The sequence below is a fragment of the Lissotriton helveticus genome, chromosome 7 (assembly GCF_964261635.1).
Source record: "Lissotriton helveticus chromosome 7, aLisHel1.1, whole genome shotgun sequence".
NCBI classification, from domain to species: Eukaryota; Metazoa; Chordata; class Amphibia; order Caudata; family Salamandridae; genus Lissotriton; species Lissotriton helveticus.
In genome coordinates this window covers 467,031,883-467,058,679 of record NC_136068.1, presented here as the reverse complement: position 1 = coordinate 467,058,679, position 26,797 = coordinate 467,031,883, and the positions used below count along the sequence as shown (strand labels likewise).

Below are 26,797 nucleotides of genomic sequence, written 5' to 3'. Positions count from 1 at the left end.
CATTCTTTTTGTCTCTTGCTTTCTTTCTTTTTCCGATTAGTCCTGCTTTCTTATTTTCTTGTCCCGCCTTCCTACCTTGTGTTCCCCCTCTTGCTCACTTTGTTCACTCTTTCTTCCGTGCCTTCTCTTGCCCACTATCCTCCTCCATCGTCTTCCACTACTCCCTCTTCCTCTCTTTCTTCAAATCATTGTCTAAACTCCTTCCCGCGTTCTGTGTCGCAATCCATCTCACCGCCCCAAGCCCTTTTTTCTCCCGTCCACTCGCAAGAACACACATGCTTGATTTACACTCTCGTTTTCTATGTGTCTTTATCATCCACTTTTTCTCCTTTTTCCTGACTTCTTCACCACATTTACCCTTTACTCTATCGTCTCTATTTCTGTTCCTCTTCCTTTCCGTTTTAATTCATGTGCTCCACTTCTGTTATTCTTCACAACTCCCTCTTCTGGCCACTTTCCTCTCTCTATCACACAAACACACCCCTCCCCTCTCGCGCCCCTCTTAACTTCGATACTACGTCATTCTTTAACGCTCGTTCATCTCTTTAAACACCAACCTATCACAGCTACACCAACACGCCCCCTAAACCGCACTCACTCTCTCTCTCTCTCGAAACACAGTACAGATCTCCCTTTCAAGTAAGTGCATGTCAAGTCGTGCCCTAAGAAACACATCCCCTAAAATGCACTTATGGGTCACTCCGCCGTAGGCACCTCTCTCTCACTCGCACACTTCATTTACAAACAGCTTACTTACCCGGCCACATGTCTTCTTTGCATAGTTCTACCATGCATTGTATATCAACACAGCATACACATATCTATTTTCGACACAACGTTCCCTTACATAGGATCTCCATGAAGACGTGTAGCCCTTAGAGGCTCACATTACACTTAAACACACATCTCACTTGCACAGATCCCCGTTGCACCCAGATCGCTAGTAAACACGCATCTCCTTACCACACAACATCCTTACAGAACAGACACACACAAACACACACATGCAAGCACATCTCACTTACAAGCACACATTGCTTCAACAGCAAACATTTCCCTTACATGTGCACTCCCCTTATGCATACACCGCTCTTAAACACACACAGAGTTCTCCCTGTCTCTTTATCCCGTTAAAGACACTCACCTCCCTTACACACATACACAGCAGCACACATGATCTTACACATAATTTCTCTTAAACACTCACGCATACTAACGTCTCCCTTTCACAGAATCCGTTTGCCTTTTGGAAACCATGTTTTTCTCCGTCTTACTTATTTCCATCTGCCCTCTCACGTTCTAACTAACATCCCTCCTCTTCTACCCCACGGTGGAATTTATCAACACTTTTCTCTTTCTCGTTTCAGCTGTGTGTTCTCTTGCTCACACACAGCGTTTTCTAATTGTATCGTTCCCGTGTCACCTCTAAGTTCTTTCTCGAGCATATGTAGGCCATTATATCTCTTCCTCTCTTTACCCTCTCTTTCTTTTCTTTGTTTCTTTCTTTTGTTTCTTTCTTTCTTTTTCTTTCCCCCCATTTTCACATTTCCACTTCATCGTTTTCAATCTTGTGTTGTCCCTGTCCGATTCTCTCTCCCTTCCACCCCACGCTCACTCTTGTGTACATCTCATCCTTTTCTCCCGTCACCCTCTCTCCTCTCGTGGTCCCCACCTCTCTCTCGTGCTCTTTTCCTTCTCTCTCTTTGTCTCCTCCTCCTCTCCTCCCCTCACGCACAGCAAGTCAGAGATACAGCACAGAGAGCCGCTGACTCCTAACTCCCCCACCCCAATCTCCACCACCCTCCTACATCACCCACCCACCGTCTGAGCTGTGGGAGAAACCCCCTCCTCGCTGCCAAGGTGCCAGCCGCTTGCCCGTGTACCCTACTGAGGACAGGATATACAGGTAAGAAGGCGGCTCCCCACCCTGGGCGTGGCTGGGAGGAGAGGGAACAGGTGTCAGAGATCCCGTCCAGCCTGGATAGGGAGCGATGGTGCATTAGTGTAGCAGCGCGGCAGTAACTGTCCTTGCTCGTTACATGACCATTTCTTCATACATGTGAGGTGTTTTGTCACACGAGGTTGTGAGGCGGCCCCTCGGAGCGTGGACAGCGCGACGGGGGAGGCGTAAACGCGGTCCTCCGAAGTTTGGCGCCTCTCAGTCAGAGGCTTCTGTTTGTTATTGTCTTTGTGCGTGTTTTTTTCTGTTTGTCGGTGTTAATTAAGTGTACGCTTGCGGGGCGCGTGGTCGGCACGCGCGGCGGTTCTCGCTCGCTTCGCGCCTTTTCGCCGCCGGAGCGGAGGCGCCTCTGCGCGCGCGGGGCGCGAGCCTCCAGGGAGGGGGCGACGCTCGAGGCAACGCGCCAACTTTGTCGGTGGCCGGGGCGGTGGTCTAGCTGAAGCACAGAGGGTCGGGGACCACGGCGGATTCCTGCTGGGGGAGGCGGCTGAGGATGTTTATGCTTAGCCACACCGCCACTGTCCTTTATATTTCTAACAGCCAGGAGCATTTCTACTCTGATTGATAGCGCAGCACCACACTCTGAGCTGCCTCGTGTCGCTTTTTACCATTGGAAAGCCGTTTCCCCAAAGTGAAAGGCCAAGTCTTCCACGCGGGGTTTCGTTTAAAGCTCGGAGATTAACAAAAACCTCTGTGGCAGGTGCACATTCCACTGAGATGGGCGGCCGCTCATTTAGAGTGGCGGCAGCTAAATTGTGGAATTCTCTCCCACTCACTCTCAGGAGCTGCAAGGACTATCTTCCATTCAGGAAAGCCTTAAAAACTCATCTCTTTCCTAAGTAATGGCTGCGCGTCTGCTCTAGTCTTGTGCGATGGGTTCTCTGATCAAAGCGCCAGGATGCCCTCTGGGTGACAGGTCTGCGCTATAAAAGTATGCGAAATAATAATAAATAAATAATAATAATGAGCTGTCCTACCAGTATGTATTCCAACCGTCTCCTTTGCATGGTAGATATTTTTATGGCATTTATGTGATGTTATGCAATTTGCTAGCAATGTAGTACAATGCTAGGGCGTATGGTCATATTTGAAAAAGTCGTTATTGTGTAATTAATTATCCGAAGAATCAGAATATCTGCATTTTACCTCCAGCTTCCCATTTTTGAAAAGTGTGTGATCCTTTACACAACACCTTATCACCCATGCCTCCGTTCCCTTAGCCAACAAATATGTACAATTAGAAACAAGTTATCTACAAAACTGGCCCATAACACCAAAATGCATGTCTCCAACTTTTAGGTGCAATGAAATCTTATCCACAATAAAGAAGTCGCATTTCTGAAAAGAGAAAATACATTACAGAAACAGACTATTATGATTGCAAAGAAATGACACTAGCTGCAACCCACATACCTACAGATATAAGCATTCTGACTTTTTCGAGTGGAAATTACACCTGATAAAAAATGTTGTTATAAACCCAAAGCATGTTGATGGTGTTTGTAAAGTATGCATTTCCTTCTGGGTCTCAGCGTTTTTGGGGAATTGACTGACAACATTTCTTGACAAATGGTTGACTGGATTAGGACTAATATGCCAATTTAGCCCCAGAATCTTAAAATACCTGTTGGAGAGTGGTCTTGGGTACTAGGAGCAGTATATCACGTGGTCTCCAGAACTGGACACAGTACTCCAGAGGAAGTCTCAAGAACTGGGCATACCACTCTAGATCAGCACCCCAGAACAGGAAACAATATTGAGCAGCTCATGCTTCTCAACCTGCACCCCCAGAACCTGCACTATACAGAATATATTGTTTCTGTAACGGTACATGATACTCCAAGGGTAGCTTCCAACACCAGGAATGATGTCCTGGATGTTGTTCTTAGAACTGTACATAGTGTTCCAGATATGACCAATTGAAGAGCACACAAAACATACAATACAATACAATACATTTGTAAAGCGCGGCTACCTACCCGTGAGGGTCTCAAGGCGCTAGGGGGGGCGGGGGGGGGGGCTGCTACTGATCGAAGAGCCAGGTCTTGAGCAGTCTTTTGAAAGCCAGCAGGTCCTGGGTCTGTCGTAGGTTGGTAGGGAGAGTGTTCCAGGTCTTGGCGGCTTGGTGGTAGAAGGATCTGCCGCGGGCGGTGGTTTTCCGGATGCGAGGAACATCATGAAGGAAACAGTATTCCAAATGTGGCTTCCAGCACAGAACACAATACTTTATAAGAGCCATCCGAAATGGATGCAATACTCCAGATGTGACCTTCAGCGTTAGACACAATCTACCAGGAGTGGTTTCAAGCATTGGGCAAGACCCTGCAGACGTGACTTACTGAAGATCACAAGCTGTTTCAGAAGTGAGAACAGTACTAAAAAATGGGCCTCAGAACTGGTTGAAAAACTTCAGACATGGCTTCTGGAACAAACGAATGAGAAAGAATGACACAATGAAAGCATGTGTTGGATACGTTTTCAAGATGAAGGAAGAGAGGAAGCAAAGATCGGATGACAAGCGAAAGGTTAAGAAACTGCTATGGAACATTCAGTGCGGGTAAGGGAGGAAGGGAGGAGGAGAAGGAAAAGGAGGAGTACATTTTTATACTCCTTAATAACTTCATTGGGGTCCATTGACATGGAAGACTACATAGCAGGTTAACGCCAAGTGCTTTGTGTAGGACAATGCTCCACTTTCAGTAGGACAGTTCAATTTGTTAACATGCCTGCTGCATAGAACTGTGTGTAGTGTAAAGGTGACGTTGCAAAGCTAGGAAATAGCAGACGAGAGTAATGCACCTTCTTGTGAGAGCGTTTAACTTCCTGGCCAACCCAACAAGATAAGTAAGAATGTTATGTCTGCAGAAATCTCTGTAACCTTAAGGCTACTGCTTAAAATACCTCTGAGGCCAACTTGGCCTAGAAGTCCATAAAATGAATTGGCAGTATTAACGTCTTGGGCGGCGACAGTATGACCGCTATGTTATATACACAGGTTATTTGTATGGCCAGCGGAATGAGCTCCTTTGTGCGTCACTGTGCTCGGTGACCACCTTCTCACTTTCATACCAAAGGATCCCATGAATCGCCTCGGAGTGCAGAGCTGTGAATTAATGAGCGGGAATGCGAACGGGTCTTTTATTGCACTCGACACGTTCATAGCGCAGAATGGCCGCAGGAAATCATTTTGACATCTTTTATGCTTGGTTGACAGTCATTTATTCGGTATGCTTCCCCCTCCCTTGTTAAATCTTTTCTGGATTTGACGGTGAGCTCTCAGCATCGAGAGCTGTCCAGGAGGGATGGGGGGGGGGGGGGGGGGGGGGGGCATTATGAGCAGAGTAATGCCCGGGGAGGCCTGGAGGGTGCACGAGGGCTCAGCGTGTACAAGCAACAGTTGTGTGAATAGGAGGGTAATTTACCGGTGGCTAACGTTTTTTTTCTGGCAAGTAAAGGAATGTTGTTATATTTTCTTGATGTGTTTTTTTTTTGAAACACAATATTTGGTATTTTTGTGACTTCTTGGCGCTGAGGGGATGTCTAGATCGGCTGGATTCATATTTCGAAGGCAGAGGGAGCTTGGCAGCCAGGTAGGGGACTAGGGAAGACTGCGAATGCGCAGTGGAATCACTTACAGTGTCACTCAAAGTGAATGACTGACGATTATTGTGCCATAAAAACTGTTTTGTTAGGAGCAAACATACCTTAGTTTTGCCGTCTCTACAGGCTGTAATCTGAAGCGTTTACTATTATCAAATGTAAGAAGTCTCAAGTAACCTAGCTTGAACAAGCAGTTGCAATGCAATAGGTCTCACATTAATTAAGTTTGAGCTATTGGCATTGCTAAATATTGCAACACCAATTGCAACAAAAGTCTATAAATTGTAGGCCAAAAAAATTTGTTTTTATTGTTTTTGCAATGGTGGGATGCTGCTCTTTAGATGAATATGTTTAAAAGTAAAGTGCGCTATACTGCGATTGCTACAATAGTTAATTGTGGATGCGTTAACAATTGATGTGTGCACTGAGCTTTGGTGGTGTGTGTGCCTGTAGAAATTGTGCACTGATGGCTGGTGGTGTGTGTGCCTGGAGGAAGTGTGCACTGCCGGCTGGTGGTGTGTGTGCCTGGTGGAAGCGTGCACTGACGGCTGGTGGTGTGTGTGCCTGGTGAAAGCGTGCACTGACGGCTGGTGGTGTGTGCCTGGTGAAAGCGTGCACTGACGGCTGGTGGTGTGTGCCCGGTGAAAGCGTGCAGTGATGGCTGGTGGTGTTTGTGCCCTTTATAAGCGTGCACTGACGACTGATGGGTGTCTGTGCCTGGTGAAAGTGTGCACTGATGGTGTGTTTGTGTGTGTGTGGTTGTGTGTATGGTTGTGTGTGTGGTTGTGTGTGTGTGGTTGTGTGTGTGGTTGTGTGTGTGGTTGTGTGTGTGGTTGTGTGTGTGGTTGTGTGTGTGGTTGTGTGGTTGTGGTTGCATGTGTGTGTGGTTGTGTGTGTGATTGTGTGTGTGTCGTTGTGTGTGTGGTTGTGTGTGTGGTTGTGTGTGTGGTTGTGTGTGTGTTGTGGGGGTGTGGTGTGGTTGTGTGTGTGTGGTTGTGTGTGTGGTTGTGTGTGGTTGTGTGTGTTTGGTTGTGGCTGTGTGTGGTTTTGTGTGTGTGGTTGTGTGTGTGTGTGGTTGTGTGTGGTTTGTATGTGTGTGGTTGTGTGTGTGTTTGTGGTTGTGGGAGTGTGGTTGTGTGTGGTTTTGTGTGTGTGTGGTTGTGTGCATGTGTGGTTGTGTGTGTATGTGGTTGTGTGTGTGTGGTTATGTGTGTGGTTGTGTGTGTGTGTGTGGTTGTGTGTGGTTTGTGTGTGTGGTTGTGTGTGTGCTTGTGGTTGTGTGTGTGTGTGTGGTTGTGTGTGGTTTTGTGTGTGTGGTTGTGTGCATGTGGTTGTGTGTGTGCTTGTGGTTGTGTGTGTGTGTGTGTTTGGTTGTGTGTGTGGTTGTGTGTGTGTGTGGTTGTGTGTGTGTGTGACAGCCAGCCACCCTGCACCAGCTGCTGAAGGCAGCTAGTCACTCTGCTTCACTGCACTGGCACGACGAGATGCCAGCTGGTGAAGGCGGCCAGTCACCTTGCTTCTCTGCACTGGAATGATGTAGGTTCACAAATGTTATCACTTTATTCCTCCCTGGTGTCCCCTCAAGTCTTCTGTAAAGCGCTCTGATATCATTCGGGATCAAGTTCGCGCTATATAAAACTTTATAAATAAAAATAAATAAATAAATCCCCATCCTCACCATGACAGACTGAAAGACTGAGATGAAATGAGTGACTGGTTGAGAAAAGGACAGCCTCTGCTGAAAGGAGGGACAGAATGACGAGGGGAGAGTTAGCCCGTGTAGTACAGGATGGCAGTACCACTAGAAGACAGTGGCAGGAGGAGTCCACTAAGAAGCCGAGAGCTTCTGGTGAAAGGAGGAATGGAGTGACTCGTGAGGGAGAGACAGCCCATGGGGAACGCAATTAGGAGAGACTGAAGGGGTGAAGTGAATGGAGGAGACCGGTAAGAAGCAGAGCCTCTAGTGAAGGAAGGGGCAGGGTGACTAGGAGAGCGCAGAGACAGCCTGGAGTGGTGGTGGGAAGTGCCACAAGGATAGACTGAAAGGCTGAGATGAAATAAGTGACCGGGTTAGAAACAGAGAGCGTTTGGTGAAGGGAGGGGCAGGGTTACCAGGAGACGGGAGAGACAGCTGCGAACAACCGGCGGGCAGTCCCCAAAGGCCATGCCCCAGCTTCCGAGCCACAGATCATAGATCTATTGTATTGACATTGTGAACCCCCCACTTTAGCAGCTAGAGCAGGGTGGGGCTCTATATGTACCTCTTCTGTCGGCAACTTAGCAGATAAACGGGCAACTTTAACGCAATAAAGAAGAAAAATAACTCTGTGTTGTATTTAAGAAATGCGTTTTTAGTTTAAAAACAAACCTGCCAGTAGTGCCACCACTGGGAACCATTGAACACTACTACCTCTGCCTACTTCAGCCCCTAACACCTAGCACTTCTACTAAAGATTGACTAGTTAATCTTTCTGTATCTTAGGGCTGTATTTAGGTTTTAAACTGGTACTAATGAAGTGCAAAATCCAAATATAAGGGGGGAGGTAGAGGGATGGTAGCTAGGTTCGCCCTCCTAAGTCAATGTATATGTCAACAAAATCCAAGATCTCGGATGAAGAACCTAGCTGTAGTGATAAGTCACTGTCAACACTGGATGTGACTTAGAAGAAAAAAGAAAGAAGAAAAGGGGGAAGATACCCTTTTTCTTGAGTCCCCTCACTCACCGGAGTTTTCCTCACGGTGACATGCTTCATCATGTGGGCCATCCCAACCCGCTGCGGGTTGAGGCGTGCTGCGACTTGCGGACTACGTAGGAGCACTGTAAGTGAGGACTATGTGTGGTGCAGTGTGAAAAAGGTGTGAATGGAGTGGTGTGAATTAAAAATATCTTACTAGTGGGCGGAAATAACTTTATTCGTGCTCCTAGTAGATATATTAAAAGTGGGGTGGTTCTCTAGGTGAGACCGGTTGTGTGATGAGACCGGGACCCTAGTAGATAGCCAACTAGTTTCGAGCTGTACCCCTCAGCTCTTCTTCAGGACGTCACAGGGTCCAGCCCTGTGAGTTCCACTCCAAAAAGTGAATAATATGCCTAACAATGAGCATATTCATATGAATATACATATACATACGACTCTTCTGAAATTCAGTTGTGTATGTTGTTAAGGCTCTAATGAGCCTCTAGGTCATACAAGGGATAAAGGAGGCCCGCGAGGTCCATTTGGTGCAGTGCTCTTCCTTGCTGGTAAACCTACTCGGCGTCCCTTGAGACCGCCTGCAATTTAAAGAGTTGGACTTTTAACCTGCAAACTTCCACGTCGATTTCCACGGGGCCAATTAAGCAGTTAATAGCGTGAAAAAATTACATAAAGTTAAACGTCGCACAATTTACGCTTCACTCACCGCTAGTACTTCCCATTTTTTTAAGTTTTGGCACAGTGTCTCAGGGAGATAATTGTTATTTGCAGAGGATCAAACACTGGTATGAAGTAAGATTGCCATCTATCCCCAAGCCCATTTTATCACGTTTTATGATTATAAAGATACAGACATCTTACTTAAATGTGACTTTACACAATAAGCGTTAACAACTGAAGAGGCTGAAGGTGGGAGGGTGGGGGAGATACTCACCCCTGCTACAGTGTCTGCTGGCAGAAGCTGGGATGGAGAGCCCTGCCCTGGGGAGAGCTGCACTCCCTGTGCCCCCTCCGCCTCCGCTCTCCGTGCCTGTTTCACAGCTGTGGTGAAGAATGTTCTTATCTACTTATTAAAATAAACAAGCAGATAAGTTCTTTACCACAGTCGTAAAACAGGCCATTGGTGTCCGGAGGGGCTGTCTAAAAAGCGGACAGGGTGGCACCTGAAAATACTCCTTTTCAATGGGAAGCCAGTGTTTACCCTAAACGCTGATGCTACCCAATGGAAAGGAGGGGCGGGGCTTACAGGACCCTTTTTAGAACAAAATCTCTCGTAGGGCGTGGCTAGCAGCTTCGCTGCTTAAGCCCACGCCTCTACGAGACCTAAAAAATCTAAAAAACTAAGATTTAAACTCCTGACATGCATATATTTTTAAGCGAGCATTTAACACACGGAGTTCTGCTGCCTACTCATATCTGTTGAAGGGGAAGCTGGTTTCCTGGATTAGCGTGCAGACTTGCTCAATTTACGATGATAAATAGACCGGAGCACCATCATAGGAGCGGGCGAAGACGCGAGGGCCTGCAATTTCAGGACTCTGAGCCCGCCGGTCCCTCGAGGAGGCTGTACTTCGGCACTTTAAAATTACAGGTACCACTGACCTGTGACTAAGAAGAAGGGTGAGTCAAATATCCACCCCATTAGGGTGCTTGTAATATTAGCGACCCATATTCGCACGTAGGTTCTGAACAAAGCCCTCCGACCCCTCCTGGGCAACATATGGACTGAAACATGTCAACCTTTTGACCTTCACTAGAACTGCACAGTGCTATAGAACAGTAACATTTCTATAGAAGCCCACCACCTCGTTTTTTTAACCTTGCCACCTCTCCTGAATAAAGTTTGTTTTGGAAGAACAGCAAAGCAATTTTAGCTCACCTTAGCCTTTCTGTTCACTTCACTTTTTCAACCTTATTTCTGGTCACTTCTGTCAAAACCAGGTGTCCAACCTCCAGGTTGAGGAAAGCATTTTATCAAAAAGACCCAATGATGATGCCTGAGGCAAGATGGCTGCCGACAGGCTGTGGTGAACAGTCGCTATCCCAACCTCTCCCATCTGTACCCTCCAGATTTATTGATGGCTCTTACCTGAGATTCTGAATCCCCCACCGATGTTTGAACATCTGGTTACAGAGAGCCTTCGCTTCTATGGGACCCTGAAGAAAGCCATTATTGAAAGATTTAATTTCAGGCTTCTTTTTGTAAAAGCTGAGAAGAGGCTTGGATTCTCTCGGACTCTCGCCAACGTCCAGGGGGTGAGGATTTGTAGCATGCCTCCGCGTCCTCAGCGATCAGAGAAGGAAAATGAGAAGGCGAAGCCCCCGCCGGTTAGTAACGCCGGTAACATCACTGGCAGTCCTAGCAAGCAGCACCTAGAAGCCGCAAGGAAGGAGGCTACACCAGCGGCCTCGAAAGCGGGATCAATGCGGAAATCTACGGCTCCGGTCCCTGTGATGAAAGGGAAGAAGATAGAAGCCCGAGGCAAGGCACCGGCAAAGAGCGAGCTGCCCGCGGACAAAGCACCAGCAGCGGCATCGGCCGCGGTAAGACAGAAGGCGGGGGTGCAGCTGCGAGGCAAGGATGTAGCTGCCCTCGCCACCCTGCGTCAGCCCACTCTCACTGAGGCATTTACATCGAAAAGCGGGCAGAGTTTCTCCCGTACGGAGGGCGCCCTCGAGGACGCTGTTGTGGAACCTGACGCAAGCATAGCTCTGGACGTTGCTAGGCAACGCATACACACGGACCCGGCTCCAGAATTGCTTGGAGGCGAGGGAGGCAGCGATGGCGGCGGCGGCTGCAGCGTTGGCGGAGCTGAAGAGCTCCCAGGCACACCACTGGGCTCAAATATGACTCTGCTGCTTCCTGATACAACTGAGACTGTTAGAAACTCCGGTAAGACTAATGGCTTATGCACTGAAGAAGTACCTGTGTATAATGCAAGTGAGGAGGCGGGGGCCAGCAAATCAGGGAATACGGACATGTTGGATGCCCTCATGCAGGTTGAAGCTGAGCTGAAGGCGGGGGGCTCATGGGGCAGCAAAACTAGTTTGAATAGTAAGGAGCCTCTAATCCCCAGCTTCGGGGAGGCGGCGGATGGTGCAGAGGGAGGCTCAGCAGAGGGGGATTGCTTCTACTCTGTAGATGAGGACACGGATGTATCAGCTGCAGCCTCAAGTGAGTCGGGGACAGAGGAGGAGGTTGGCTCAATATCGGACTCTAGTCTTTCTGGGAAGGAAAGTACGCAGAGGAAAAGATGGACTAAAGGGAAAAACCAGAACCCGGGCTTAGGATCTCCTACTATTGGGGGTAAAAAACTGGCCTGGGACTACTCGGCCACATCACAGACCTACGAGGAGCCTGCTCCACCTCAACTACAGGCCCCTCTGGATGCAATAGCTAATACGCTAAAACAGATTCAAGGAGAGGCCAGGGCCGAAAGCCGGAGAGCCAGACATGCCACGAAAAAGCTCCATAATACGCTGAAGAAAGTAAATAAAATGTATGAGGGTATGGCAAATAGGGTCACTGAAGTCGAAGAGAGAACAGGAAGACTGGAGGATGATATGGGAACATGGCAAGAGTTTAAAGTTAACCAGGAAAAAATGTCTGATGATTTGCTTTGGAAGATGGAGGAGTTCGAAAACCGCCAGAGGCGGAATAACATTCGCCTTTTGGGAGTGGAGGAAGGGACAGAAGGCCAGAACACTTTAAAATTTGTCGTACATTTGCTTCGCGGGGCCTTCCCAGAATCAGACTGGCAATGGGAAAGGGAGATACAGCGGGCGCATAGGTTTCCCTTCAATCTTAGGAAAGGGCAGAGGGGAGGTGGTCAGACAGGTAAACCACCCCTCCCGAGAGCAATTCTAATATATGTTGGAAACTATCTTCTCAGAGAAGAGATTATGGAGAAGGCAAGGCCAGAGAACAGACGATCTTTTGAGGGCACCACTTTTTTTGCCAGGCCGGACTTTTGTCATGCTACCGTGGAGAGGAGGTGGAGGCTCAGGCAGCTTATAAAGCCGCTTCAAGAGATAGGTTCTGAGGCTTACCTCTTATTCCCAGCAAGATTAAAGGTGGTGACAAGGGGGAAGGTAGAAATGTTCTGGTCAGAAATTAAAGCTCAAAAGTTTCTGGAGCAACTTAAGTCACAGAAAGGGGGTTAAAAATGAGATACATAGTTGGCCATAGCACTTAAGGGCTAGGGGGAAAGGAAAGAGGATGTTAGGATATGAGTATTAAGCCTACAGGGAGAGCACAGGGATTTAAAAGTTCCTTTTTTTTGGGGGGGGTGTAGAGGGGGAGGTTAGCGACTTCCACACACTGTAGCAACCACACATAGGTCTACCTGACCTATTTGCCTGTAAGGGGGGAGGGGGGAGGGTCAGGAAGGGGGGGCGGGGACCTGAGTCGGGGTAGGGCGGGAGCAGGGGGAGAGGGGGGTGCAGCGAGGGTCAAAAAAACAAAAAAAAGGGTGAAAGTATGGAAGAATCAGCACAAGAAAGCGCAATTCAGAGCACAAGTAAGGAATTTCTATTGGTATTTAACAATCGAAATGATGAGGTTTCATGATACATATCAGGTTTATTATGCGAACAAAATGTTAGACCTTGAATGGTTCACTGAGTTGGGTAAAACAAATGATTCAGTCAAATGACCTGTAGGATAGCTACTATCAATATCTGCGGACTGAATGATCTGGGGAAAAGATTAAAAGTAGCGGCACTGCTTAGGATACTTAAGCTGGATTTAGTCTGCCTTCAAGAAACGCATGTCGAAGCTTCCAAGAGTTATATATTGAATCATTTAGGGTTTTCGGTACTGGCAAATACTATGCAAGAAACGAAACACAGAGGAGTGGCGGTACTAGGAAGGCCCACTGACGTAGAAGTAATAAGGAAAGCAGAGGATAAGTGGGGAAGGTGGGTAATAATAGAAATAAAATTTAAGGGAGAAAAATGTACCATAGTTTCTGTCTATGGGTCCACAGAAGACGACCCAGACCTTTTTCAATACTTAGATATAGAGTTGGCACTATGGCCTGAGCCAATCGTATGTTGTGGAGATCTTAACATTCATGATCCTACTAGCTCATTTGGTCAAATGGGGGGTATATATACAGGGAGAAAAAAGAGAACCCACAGGGCACTATCAGATATGGTAGCAAATAACTCTTTAGTTGACCCGTGGATAAAAATCAATCCAGGTATCGATGGTAGTACATTTTATTCGGCTCCACATAAAGTACTTGTTAGGTTGGATTATTTTTTGATTTCACACTCCTTGATACCAGAGGTACAGATAGAGAAACAGCCTCGCATTGTTTCAGATCACAGTCCTTTGATTTTAACGATTAAACTGGGTCAGGCGCAAACGAAAGATAGGCAGTGGACATTCGATAGAGCCCTGTTGAAAGATGAAGGCTATAGGTGTCACATGACAGGATGGATCAGATCCTATTGGGAAATCAATAAAGATACAGCCCCAGTGGGAGTAGTGTGGGATGCTTTTAAGGCAGGAGTACGGGGAGAAACAATGACCTATGTGTTCTCAGCACAGAAAAGAACAAGACTCAAAATTAGCGAAACGGTACAAAAACTGATAAGGGTGGAGGAGGAGTTGGCGCAAGCTTTAAGAAATAGGGCACCAATAGAGGATCATCTAGTAAAAATAGTGGCACTCAGGGTGGAGGTGACGGAAAGTATCTCTAAAAAAGCAGCAGAAAATTATCTGTCTAAGAGAGAGGATGCCTATGAATTGAGTGAGAAGGTAGGCCATCTATTAGCAGTACGCACCAGACAGAGACTAGCTGCATCGGATATTGTTGAGATTATGAACGAGAATGGAATTTTGGTAACCGAAGTAGACGGAGTGAGAGATGTATTTAGGCAGTTTTATGAAAAACTATATACTAGGGATAGTATGGGAACGGTGGGGGAGATGGAAAGTTATTTAAGGGAGGGTATCTCGCCAGGTCTGACGGAAGAAGAGAAAGATAGTTTGGACTCCCCTTTTGTTCTAGAGGAATTCATCATGGCTTTAAGCACGCTTCCGGCAGGGAAAGCTGACGGACCGGATCAGATCCCGGTGGAGTTTTATAAGGTATTTTACCAAACAGTGGGCTTGGAAATGTTCAATGTCATGATGGAGGCACAGAAAGGGGATAAAGTACCTGATACATGGGGGGAAGCAGACATTATTGTTATTTTAAAAAAAGGGAAAAATCCGACACTCCCAGGATCATATAGGCCTATTACATTGTTGAATGCGGACGCGAAGGTATACTCTAAGATCATAGCGACAAGACTGGCGGGAGTAATAGAGGGATTGGTAAGTCACACACAGCATGGCTTTATTCCTGGCAAAGGCACAACGCAACATACCAGACAAGTTATTACAACGTTTGATGCAGCGAATATCCTGGGGGACTCTCTCGCGGCGCTATTCTTAGATGCCGAAAAGGCGTTCGATAGAGTCTCCTGGGAATATCTATGGCAAACATTAAAATGGAATGGATTTGGAAATAGTTTTGTAACAGCAATGCAGACACTCTATAAAAACCCAACAGCAAGGATTAGAGTAAACAGAGGCAAATCATTAGCAGTTAGGATTGGGAGAGGGACTAGACAGGGCTGCCCAGCATCACCACTACTATTCGCTCTTTATCTAGACCCCTTGATAAGGAAAATTGAAAGCAATGTAAGAATTCCTCCAGTAAAGTTGAATGGATGTGTAATAAAGACACTAGCCTACGCAGACGATATTGCCATCCTGACTCCTAATCCTAGTATGGCTATAGTGGAAATTGAGACTGAAGCACAAAGATTCGGGCAAATATCTGGGTACAGCCTGAACAGCTCCAAAACCCAAATAGTATGCAATCAACATATGGCGTTTAGTGATCAAAGAGTTGTGGATTCTGCTGTATACTTGGGGGTTGCAATCACAGCTAACTTAGACGTGTTGGTACAGAATAATCTTGCGCCACTCATGCTAAAAGTTAAGTCCGATCTAGTACGTATGAACAATTTGCACCTGTCATTAGTAGGCTGCACTAATGTTATAAAAATGTTAATATTACCGAAATTTCTGTACTTTTTTAGGACAATACCATTATTTTTTGAGTTAAAATGGTTTAATGATTTGGAAAAAATTCTGAACAGATTTATCTGGGCCCATGGCAAGACTCGAAGGGCATACCGCTTTATGTCTCTTCCCAGAGAAAAGGGGGGGGTGGGGGGCCCCCGATTTTAGATTATATTATTGGGCATCTGCACTCCAATATATGCGGGGACTGATAGGGGGGGGTGGTGTAGACGTTAGAACAATGAATGACTCATCTAGGATATACTCCATTGTGCTGGGACCGGAGGTAGAGAATTCCTTCCTCAGATGTATTGATTTTGCTTATTTTAAAAGAACCAGGTTCAAGACAGTCCAAGCTGCAATCAAGATTTGGAGTGTAGTGATGAAAAAACTTGGGTTGGGCCGATACAACTGGTATACGAGAATATATAAAAATATCTCCCTCCCAAGGCAGATCTTTGGTGACAATACAATGGCGGGCTGGGTGGAGAAGGGGATAGTACAGCTTGGAGATGTGAGGAATATGGAGGGGATGTTCCAATTCACAGATCTAATGATCAAATTTGGGTTAGATAGGAGGGACCTTTTCAAATTTTTTCAGCTAAGAAGTTTTCTGGGGAATAAGCAGGGTGGAAGTATAGGGTTTGCTAAAGTAGAAATCCTTGAGAAAATAAGATTGGGGGGTGATTGCTCAATACGGTGCTTCTATGCAGAGTTGTTAGCCGGGAAACCAGATGACATAGATAAACATGGTGTAAAGTGGGCAGACAGGCTTGAAGGGGAGTCCCGTTGGTTTAAGGAGTCACTGGATTTAGGGCGTACTCTCCTGTGCTCAGCACCGTTGCAATCGCAGCAGTATAAAACACTTTACTCGCTCTACTTTACCCCTGCAAAAATAGCAAAATGGGGGGGCACCACAGGCACCACATGCCCAAGATGTAGTGCCCCCGACGCAGACCTAATACATTTATTCGCTGTATGCCCGCAGATACAGACAGTGATAAAGGATATAGAGCAGTTTCTGGATGCCACTCTTAATATTCAGATTACTTTAAAACCCCCAGAAATACTCCTTGGGATAGTTACAGACATCAATGTTACTCAGAGGGAGTTCATCTTTGTCGCAATGGCAGTTTTTAGGTTATGTTTAGCTAGGGCGTGGTTAGACAAAAACCCCCCAGGAATGCAAGTCTGGCTGTCTAACCTTTTATCAACCTATAATTTGGAAAAAAATATATACGCCCGGAAAGGTAGGGAAGGGAGGAGACTGGGATTAAGGATATGGGACCCCATTATAAGATGGAAAGAAGGATTGGATTTGTGAGATTTGTGAGATTTGAACAGGTCATGTTATGGCAAATGAAATAACCAAATATCCTGAGTAGAGGTTGATATGTTGTTTAATGAAATCTTAATTGTTTTTTTTTTGTGTATGATGTAATACGATAATTGAATATAATGTATGGTTGAAGAATATACAATGAATTGTGTGAATTGTGCATTGGTATAAATAAAAATATATATAAAAAAAAAAAAGACCCAATGATGATGCTTTCACGTCTCTAGAAGCGAATAATCAAGATATACAGTTTTTCGCTCCTGAACGTGATTGTGGGTTTTTATGTTGGCTACCACACCTGACCCTGGTATTACAGGTAGAAGTGATCCATTCCCCCTCTGATTATTGACCTTCGACAGGAGCTGAATGGATCAGAGCTTCTACCCCCCCCTTTTGATCACATAATAGTGATGATAAGTATACACCATGATCTCTCAAAACACTGAAAATGAGGGGTTTTCTTACATGGTTGGGCCAGAGGACAATGTTAGGTTGTCTCATGTCAGGCATCCTCATCTGACTGAACCAGGGTTGTACTGGCCTATAAGGCAGTCAGGCAGTGCCCGATAGAATGGTCTGACAGGTCAATGTGTGAGCCATTTTCTGATAGTTGTGGCCTGCTTCATGGTCTGGTGGGTCAGTTTTTACTATTTTCCTAATAATAAATGAAACAATTGATGGACTAAATGCTGGACAATACAAACATTCACCCCCAGTCACAAGGATCTGCGTTTAATTATTCTTTTGCTCACCACACCACCCCAGTTTGGAACTAGCCATAAGCAAATCAGTCTTGACCCCATTCCTTGTGTGAACAGTACAGCCCCAACTGCCGAGCCAGGTCCTTCCTGGACCAAAAACAAGCATTCTGGTAGCCACTGGAGTCAAGCTATCCTGGCTTATGAGGGGTGAAACCCTGAAACCGGTCCTAGGATGCTTGTTTCCAGTCAATGGAGGACTTGGCATGGCAGTATGGGCTGGACAGTTCCCATTGGGTGCAGGGTAAAGGCTGATTTTCATATGGCTGGGTCCAAACTGGAATGGCGAGCAAAAAAATGATGGATTTAGGCCCAGATCTCTGTACTGGGGTGAATGTATGACTTTGTTTGTCATTCTGTCCATCAATTGTTGTTTTTTCCCTAATAATAAAATAAACATTGCCTGCAGCAAGCCATGCAGCCTCCCATACTTTGCAAAACACTTAACCAGTGTGTTTTTACACATTCAAAATGAACCCAGTTTAGATACATGGGCCACTTTATTGATATCTGATTCATTGATGGGTTATTTTCATTTTGAAGATCGGGCCTACATTCTGTCCCAGTCCATCCCTGTCCCGAACCCCTAATATGTCCATCATGAAGATGCTTTCATACTTATACTTTGGTAGGCCCAGTCTCTTAATATAGTTAAAAATGTGCATAGGTGCCTACTTCATGACTCTTTCGCCAGGGCCAGGGTTTGGGAGCTCCAGGCATCACTCTTAACATTCCTACATGTCTACTATTTCCTCAAGGTCTTCTTGGTCAGTTCCTTGTCCCAAGCTGTTTGTAAGTCTCCCCAACCCTTCACCCCAGTTCTCTGTGGATTTAGAATCTTCCAACAGGTTTCCTAATTCCTCCCACGTCTTCTTCAGTTCATTACAGTCCACTTACTGATAGGGTGCTGCCAGAATCCTGTCAGTCACTACCACTGCACCCGCCCAGTCCTCTACACTGTTAGCGTGGCTGCACCTGAGTCCAACATGCATCTAAAGTCTCCCACTAGTAAGGTAGCCTGTACTTAAAAGAGTACACGTGTAAGGACCAAGTCACTCCTCTCTAAAGCCCTGAAAGTGTCTCCAGCGGCCTCACTATAACAGCTCCATCTCTAGCTGTTTTTATGCAATTAGTCCTTCTGAGTCATCTACATGGTGTTAAAGTTGTGAAAATCAAGGATTATCTTGATCCTGTCAATGTTGTTGATGGAAACTTATACCCTGAGTGCTATGTGCAATAGATAGTGTAGTACTGACCCCCAATACAATACTGCTGCTTAATACAGCAGCAAGTTGCAGTGCCACATTTCAAATGATGAACATCACACGTCCCTAGTTTGGTCAGGGGCCCTTAAAACATCACTCAGTTTGGCCGTCTCAAAGATATACAAAAGTCTTGGCCTAAGTTTAGGGTCCGAAGAATGGGATCCTGCATCCAAGGCCAGAGTTTCACGAGCCAATGTTTCAGTCCTGAAATGTGGGAAGTTTGTATTACTTTGAAAGATGTCAGCCTAGTGGTAAGCCTCAAAGGAACGAGGGTCGAACATGCGTACCCAGCCAAAGGATCTTGTGGGGATGGGGTGAGGTAACACCCATGTTATTGGAGAAATAATGGACTAGAATGTGACCAAAGCAATCAATATTGGCTAAGAGTAATTCAAGATTTTCTTCATTCATTGTATCATTTGTTGTATGTTAATGAAGAGTCAAGTGAGGGCAGGATAGTCAATGCAAATGATTTCATGCCTTCAGAGACTGTAGCAAAGGAGCAACTCAATTGCCCACTCTTTGCCACGCACACCTTCCCAAATGTAGATCAACACTGTTTGCAAGGTAGACACTTCTAGCTGAAGAAAGGTACAGGAAATTTAGTACCTTGATGAAGTTAAATAAGATAACTTGTAACTTCACCCAGACCAAAATCTGAGGTTTCTATCTTCAAGAAAAAACCTGCAAATAAGTTTCTGTACTGAGTGTGAACTTATGGCTCTCTACAAATACTTTAAAGTCTTTATAGAAATTTGACCGAATATCGTTCTCTTGGACACCGTTTTTGAAGAAATCCATGAAAGGTGCAGTCTTTGTATTAACTTGGTAATAAGAGTAGACCACAAAGATAAATTATTTACTGCCCTTCTTTGTAATTTTATCAATCATTTTAGACTTTTTCTGTACTTTGATTCACGGGAATCTACAGTGCCAGGGCCATGATGGGGCCAACATGGAGGAGCACATAGCACTCACGAAACGATCTTGCTTCCATGCCCTCAGTCTTTTACGGAAAGTTTTTCACTTCCTTCCCCTACCTACTCGTAAGACTCTCATACACGCATTAGTACTAAGTCAACTGGGCTTTAATAACGCCCTCCTTATCTCGGCCAAAGACTCTGCCTTACAGACCCTACAGGTGGTCCAGAATACAGCAGCTCGCTTAGTCACTAATGCCCCCCGTCACACTCCCTCCCTCCCGCTTCTTCACAAACTGCACTGGCTCCCCGTTCGCAAATGTATCCATTTCAAAATATGTTGCTTGGTCTTCAAAGGTCTCCATCAGCTGGGCCCAACATATTTATCTAACAAACTGATCGTATACACTCCCTCGCGCAAGCTTCGTTCAGAAGCCAGAGGCCTCCTAGTCATTCCCCGCTTTAAGAAAACCAAATGGGGTGGGAAAGCCTTCTCCCACCTTGCGCCCAAATTGTGGAACCAGCTACCTAAGGCACTCGGCTAACCCACAATTACTTCAGTTTTAGGAAGAAACTGAAGACATTCCTATTCTAAATGACATGATCTCTTGCCTCTACTGTCTTCAGTGCGGAGATACCCCATGTGGGGCGATTCATGCGCTTTATAAATCAGCTAAATAAAATAAATAAATGATCCATGAAATAGCCCCTCATTTGCCTGTTTGTGGTAGGATCTTATTGCATATTGTAGCCAGGTACTTCCCCAAAGAGCCCTCTATCACGTAGTTTGAGGCTGTAGCTGTGTCTATCCTGGACTGGCAATCAGTGTCCTCCAAACATGCCATAGAAGTGCCGCAAACATCATGTAAGAAAATAGAAGTTGGCCAGTGAAACATTGAATAGTGATGGACGTCCAAATCATTAAAATGTTAGTTCTTACAATTGAAAAAACTGTTGGGGGCTGATGGAGTAGTCTTGATTTTGGTTTCTGGGGCGAGAGGATTTTCTCTTCATCAAATCAAACTTCAAAAGAAAGGATCCTGGTAAAACTATTGATTATTCTTTTTACTTGGGACGAATGGAAGACACAGCATTGCCAATGTTAATAACCATGATGAGTGTCAACACAGAATTGAATTGAGTCATTAGGTGTGGGTACAATAACAAAAGCGAAGTCTGATTAAAATGCGAATTTTCAGATGAGTTTAAAATTCCCTGGTTTAATGTATGAGGTACCTCTTGGCGAAATATCTCTAAAACTACTTAGTGAATATAGTAAGAAATTTGTTTTTGACTTTTCGAGTTTCAAGGAAAACGTGGTGCTAAAACTTAATGTTATTTTTAGATAACCCAGATTAAACTGGTTTGTAATTATCCATGAGACTCTCAACTCCTCTTCATTGTTGCCCCGTCAGGATTACCACTGCCATACGTCCTTCAGTCGTCCTTCAGTAACCTCAGCCATTTGCTAATTTATCTTCAGTATTCTTAATTAATTTGTGAAATAATTTTATACAGCACAAACAATTCAGTACAGACGTTGTTGTTGTTTTTTTTGTAGTACTACAAGTACCTTTGAGCCAGAGCAAATATTTGTAGAAAGTCATGTTCATGTCAGTTTGTGGTCTTTGGCTATCTCTATTTGTAAATATTATAGATAGCAAAGAATGTATACATCATGAAAACATGAACGTGTTTGCTAAGTGCTTTATGTCCTAGGCTGATTTTCCAAAAGTTGATTTTGTCTAGTAGCACATCTAGGGTGACTGAAGGGCAAAAACGCAAAGTAGGAGATTCCGGTGTCATTGATCAGGAACAAACAATAGAAACAGCACCAGGAGTAAACCTGCATCCCATTTTCTTCCCATCTTCGTGATTACCTTCTGTAAAATATTCTTTATGTTTTGATTACTTTGTTCAAATAATTTGGCCATTTGTGAATGAAAGGTGGATGTCTATACCCCTTAGCTAGAGTTTGTCGAAGCGGGAGCACCGATGTCCACTGAACTGGTGCTTGCCTCCATTTCCTGCCAGGTTTACCCCAGTGGAGCCTCCACTGACTCTGCCTCTGACTTGTAAACCTCTTCCTGGTAGCCCATCTGCCAAGAGGCTGCCTCATCACAGTGATGGTCAGTTGCCCTGTTGATGGCGTAAGTCTATTCATTGACCCCCTGCATGGCAAACCTGGGTAGGGGAAATGTGGAATCGCCCCTACATGCCAGGAGAAAACTCCGAGGGCATGGGGCATCTGTTTATTTTATATTGCGAAAACCAACTTCCACTTTCAGAGTTTGTTTGCTTAATTAATAGTTTGCCAAGTGGGTCTTTTACACATGATGCCTGCTCGACAATCCTTCACACTCCTTCAGCTCCTGTCAAGGAACCACCTCAGCAGCTCTCTTCACCTTCACAGAGATTTGCACCAGGTAGGCGAGGAACTCTAAAGTCCTCCGCCTGCCCGGGGGAGGCCAAGGCTACTAGCCCCCTGAAAGATCAGTGGACCAGAGTCTAAATTACCACTTTAATGTTTTTAATCATAAGGTTTCACAAGTTCATGTAATTAGGAAAGGGGTTCAATATCAATTCAAGTTTTTTTTCTTTGTGAAACTTAGGACTACATTTTGGGGTATGCTTTGATGGAAATCCACCGAAAATATCCTGCCTGCATACCTCTTTGTTCGTCTCTCATTTGTTAGTGGACACCCGGATTGTTCTTGATGGCAGATTCTCAGCATGCTCCATTTTAACTACACATCTTGACAAGCCAACAATTGTCGAACCGCCTCCTCTTTCGTGTCTAAGTCGTTCCCTTTTGAGTGCTATGGTTTCGTCGCTGCTTCTCACTTAGGAGGACCCTCAATCCATGGCATTAGGGTCCTGAACTGGAAAAATCAATGCCCCAGACATTTACTTTTTAATTCTTCAAAAATAAACACCTGTTTTATGGGTTTGTTGTGGGAATATACAACAAAATGCCATCTGATCTGCCATTCCGCTATGAAATGGTGGGCCTGGCATATTGAGTATTTTTCCCAAAATTGTTCCTGCTGTGTCAGCCTATGCAATTTCGCAAAATATTTACCATCTGGGACCTGTAATGTTATCAGGTGGGTTTTGACAAAGGCATCAGAGTCACCACCACTTTGCACCCTACCTACAAAAGTTTAGGGGCGGACAACATAACATCAAAACACTCATCCAACCCCACCCCAAAGGGCGAGATGTGGCACTCCTTGGACAACTACCTGGGCTAGCACAAACCTCCATAGGAAGGTCAGGGGGCTCGGTACCCTCACACACAGCCTCACACCCAGCCTCCTCACAACGCAAACTCTGGAAGTATGGCGGCTAGCGACCGCGCTACCCATCCTGTCCTCTTTTCCTCTCTCTTTTCCCACTTCCGTTTCCTACCTTCGAGGGTAATACATAAGACCACCAATGCAGAATACGCCAAGGTCTTGACTGCCTATCTAATGTACACGAAACAAAGTCTTCAGTCTCAAAATGAAATCTAACATAAAATGGCTTACTGTGAGAGTACCCACATTTGGCAGCAGTATTGCATTATGATACCTTGTGGTACCCACCTCTTGTACCAGAATATATCTGTGTCCTCATGAAAAGGCGTCCAGTGACCGTAGCAAATAGGCCTCTATGCACTTAATTTGCATTCCAAGTAGTGATAAGGCTTCCACTAGAGATTTGGGTACCCTTGCTAATTTAACAATTTGCGGCTCGGACAGCATTTACATTCGTTTTTACATCGGTGTATAAATTATTGCATATAATATTTTTCGAAAATGTAACTTGAAAAAAAATGGTTACTAGAACAATCCCTATCTTTCTTCAAAAAATGAATTTTGGTCAGGGTGTGATTCACATGTTCCTCTCCATCTCTGGCCCTGAAAGCGTGTGGTTACAGAGGTGACGTCCCCCTGCAGTATGACCATGTGATCCTCTCAGACACAGGATGCAGTAGACCCCTGAGGGGCTTCTCACAATAGTTTCAAGTAAATCTTGTTGATCACTTCTGCTGCAGAAGTTGATCTCCTGTAAAGCCACACATCGCGAAGGTCGATGATCCTGTATGAACAAGAGGGTTCTTGTATTCTTTGTGTACATTGCTGTAAAAAAAATGAATATTCATTAAAATTAAGCTATCCAAGGATGGCCTGTTCCAGCTTGTACGAGGGAGTTGTACCTGAAGTGTTAACTGGTTGATTGCTTGACGTTTCCTTCCGAGAAGATGAGGTATATATACAACTCACAAAAGCTGTATTTGTCAAAGTGCATTATGTGATCCTGACAAAGTTTGTAAAAAAATGTAATGTATTTTATCTATCTCAATATAGCGCTGTAGAATAAAACAAGGATGTTCAGATGCAATCTAGACATAAATTATACTCATCAACAGAAGATGAACACCGTGTCTTTATCTCTGGCATGCAGTTTATCACTGTCAATAAGCTTACTTTGCATGCTGATGGAGATAGTCTGCCTGAGTGATTTGCTACTCCAGGGCCCATGGTAACCTCTAGTTCGGTGGTAAGCTCTTTCATGAAAGCTTCCATCTTGTCTTAACCTCCAAATAATGCCATACCACCTCACGTGGAGTCAAGACGGTAAAAGAAGCGTGATGCACTTCAACAAATATAAAAGAGTTATCAATAATATTTAATTTCTTTATGTGAATTTAGAGAGACGGAATGAAGCAGCTCTTTATAGAATATCTCAATTTGCAGTCAGATTCAAGTTTTAATTCACAGATATGTTTACAAGTAAACCAATATTCCATGTACAATTTGTAACCTGCGCTTTTTATACTGTTTTCATAAACTGTTAGACGAGTTTTCTCCAAACCAAAAAACAAAAGTGATTTCGAATAAGCAGTAACTTCTTGTTCAACTTTGTAGTTGATCAATCGAGAGCTTAATAAGGTTTAGGCGGCCAAATATTTTCAAAGTAAACAAGTGTCAATGTGAAATGCAACTTTAGAGAACTATCCAACAGCTTTTCGCAACCTTAACTAACTTAACATACAGAAAGCTGCCCAGAATCAAACGTTTCTGCAAGTTTTTTGAATGTTTCGTGAATAATTTTTTTTTTAACTGTGTAAGAACAAAACCTGAACCCCGTTGTGAGGATGGTCCAGTGATCGTGTGCACCGGAATCCAAGTGAGTCTCATTGACGCTGTGAGCATGTGCATTGTGCACTGTGAGACCTTCGTGAGGATTTGCCTTGTTATCGTGTGCTCCGGAATCCAAGTGAGTCTCATCGACGCTATGAGCGTGTGCGTTGGGCACGGTGAGACCTTCGTGAGGATTTGCCTTGTTATAGTGTGCACCAAAATCCATGTGAGTCTCATCGCCGCTATGTGCGGTGCGTTGTGCACCGGGAGACTTTTGTGAGGATTTGCCGTGTGCACCAGAGTAAAGGGAGTCTCAGCGATGCTGTGCGTGTGATCTTATTGCAGCCTGAGACCTGTGTGTGGAGTGCCCAGTGATCGTGCACCCGGAGTGAAGGAAGACTCAGCGACACTGTGTGTGTGTGCTTTGTGGCACCCTGAGATCTTTGTAAGTGAAGTGGCCCGGACTGGCAGTCCCGGAGGAGCTGTGTTGCGGCCCAATCTGCCGTTGCCATTTCACAAAGCTGCTTGGAGGCCCAGCCGCTGGACGAGGAGAGGAGAGTGGGTTTGGAGGGAGACACTCTCGAACTCTCTCTCGTGTTGGCAGCGTGAGCCTCTGCTTCGGCTCTTATCACAGCCCCTATTGCCAAAGGGAGTGGCAGTACAGGGGCCGGAGTGCGAAGCTGCACTTTGGAATTACATCGTACTGTGTTGGAGGCAACTGTAGGAGGCTGACTGAAGGTCAGAAGAGGAGGTGGAGAGACCGCCTAAGGCCCGGTGAACGGGCCTGAGTGTACTACGTAGTATTCCATTTCTGAGAGCGGAGCACCTGACTGATGTATTACACATTGCAACATTTCTGTATAACAAACTACTTGATTGTCGTATGACACATTGCCTTGTTCCTGCATAACGAACTACCTGATTAGCGTATTGCGCATTGCATTATTTCTGCATAACGAGTGACCTGATTAGTGTATACGCATTGCCTTATTATTGCAGAACGACATATCTGGTGGTGGGATTACACATTGCATTGTTTTACCATGCAAGTGCCTGATTTTTTTCATTACAAATTGCATTCTTTTCATTGCAGAGTGTCTGATTGCTACGGTACGCATTAAAGTACCTGATTCTAGTATTAATAACTGTATGATATGTGATTAGAAGTACAGGAGAATGTTCAGAAGTGCTCATCGACATTGCCAGAACTTACTAGGGCTGGATGGCCTAACAACCGGCCAGGAGAAATATTACACAACCACATATATTGGTTTTAGATCGTGTGGTCCTATCGTATATATCTTTTTACATAAAGTTTAAGTTTAAGTTTTGCTTGGATGAACCTAGACTGAGCGCGCTGGATGGAATCCTTGATGAGCAGTCATTAAGGCTATCTGCAGTATGCTACGAAGCGCCTGGGCCAGCAGAAGTAGAAGCCATTTATACCGCCACTATGGATCAGATTGGCAAACAGTTTACGGTCCCAGTTAAAAAGAGCTTGATAACTATCAAACCAGCCCAGAATTGGTTTGATAGCAACTGTAGAAGGATGAAAAACAATCTAATTATTGCCATTAAATCTCGTAATTCAGTATCTGTCCGGCTGGCCAGACTGCACTATAGACAGGCTATAATAACCTCTAAAAGGGCTTGGGAAGAATCCCATTGAGAAAGCCTTAGGGATGCAAGCAAAACTAAGAATGGTAACCTATTCTGGGCATTAGTCAGAAGATCGACTGGCTGTGACTCGAATTAAATTCCAAATCATATTACAGACAGAGAATGGTTTGAGCACTTTGCTAAACTCTATGGTGGGAATGAACTGCCCGGAGCCCCAGGGCATTTGAGCGGTGCTCTGGATGTTGGTTCTCGGCAGCTCGTACCCATTGGAGTTGATAAATAAGAGATCCTTACTGCAATAGCTAAAATAGTATCTGCTAAAGCCCCAGGACAGGACGGTGTGCCGGGTGACCTTTTTAAAGCTAATCCTGATGGTTGGGCCATTTATTTTACTAGTCTGATAAATGCACTGTTAACAGGTTCACC

General features: G+C 45.1%; 1 protein-coding gene across 1 annotated transcript in view; it reads left to right on the top strand.

Moving 5' to 3' along the window:
* The first annotated feature begins 1,788 nt into the window (after positions 1–1,788).
* Positions 1,789–26,797, top strand: part of DOC2A (double C2 domain alpha) — a 1,310,014-nt gene continuing 1,285,005 nt past the window's right edge. Inside the window, exon 1 of the mRNA XM_078650546.1 lies at positions 1,789–1,906. The gene's annotated coding sequence lies outside the window, so the exon portion shown is untranslated. The remainder of the gene's footprint in view (positions 1,907–26,797) is intronic.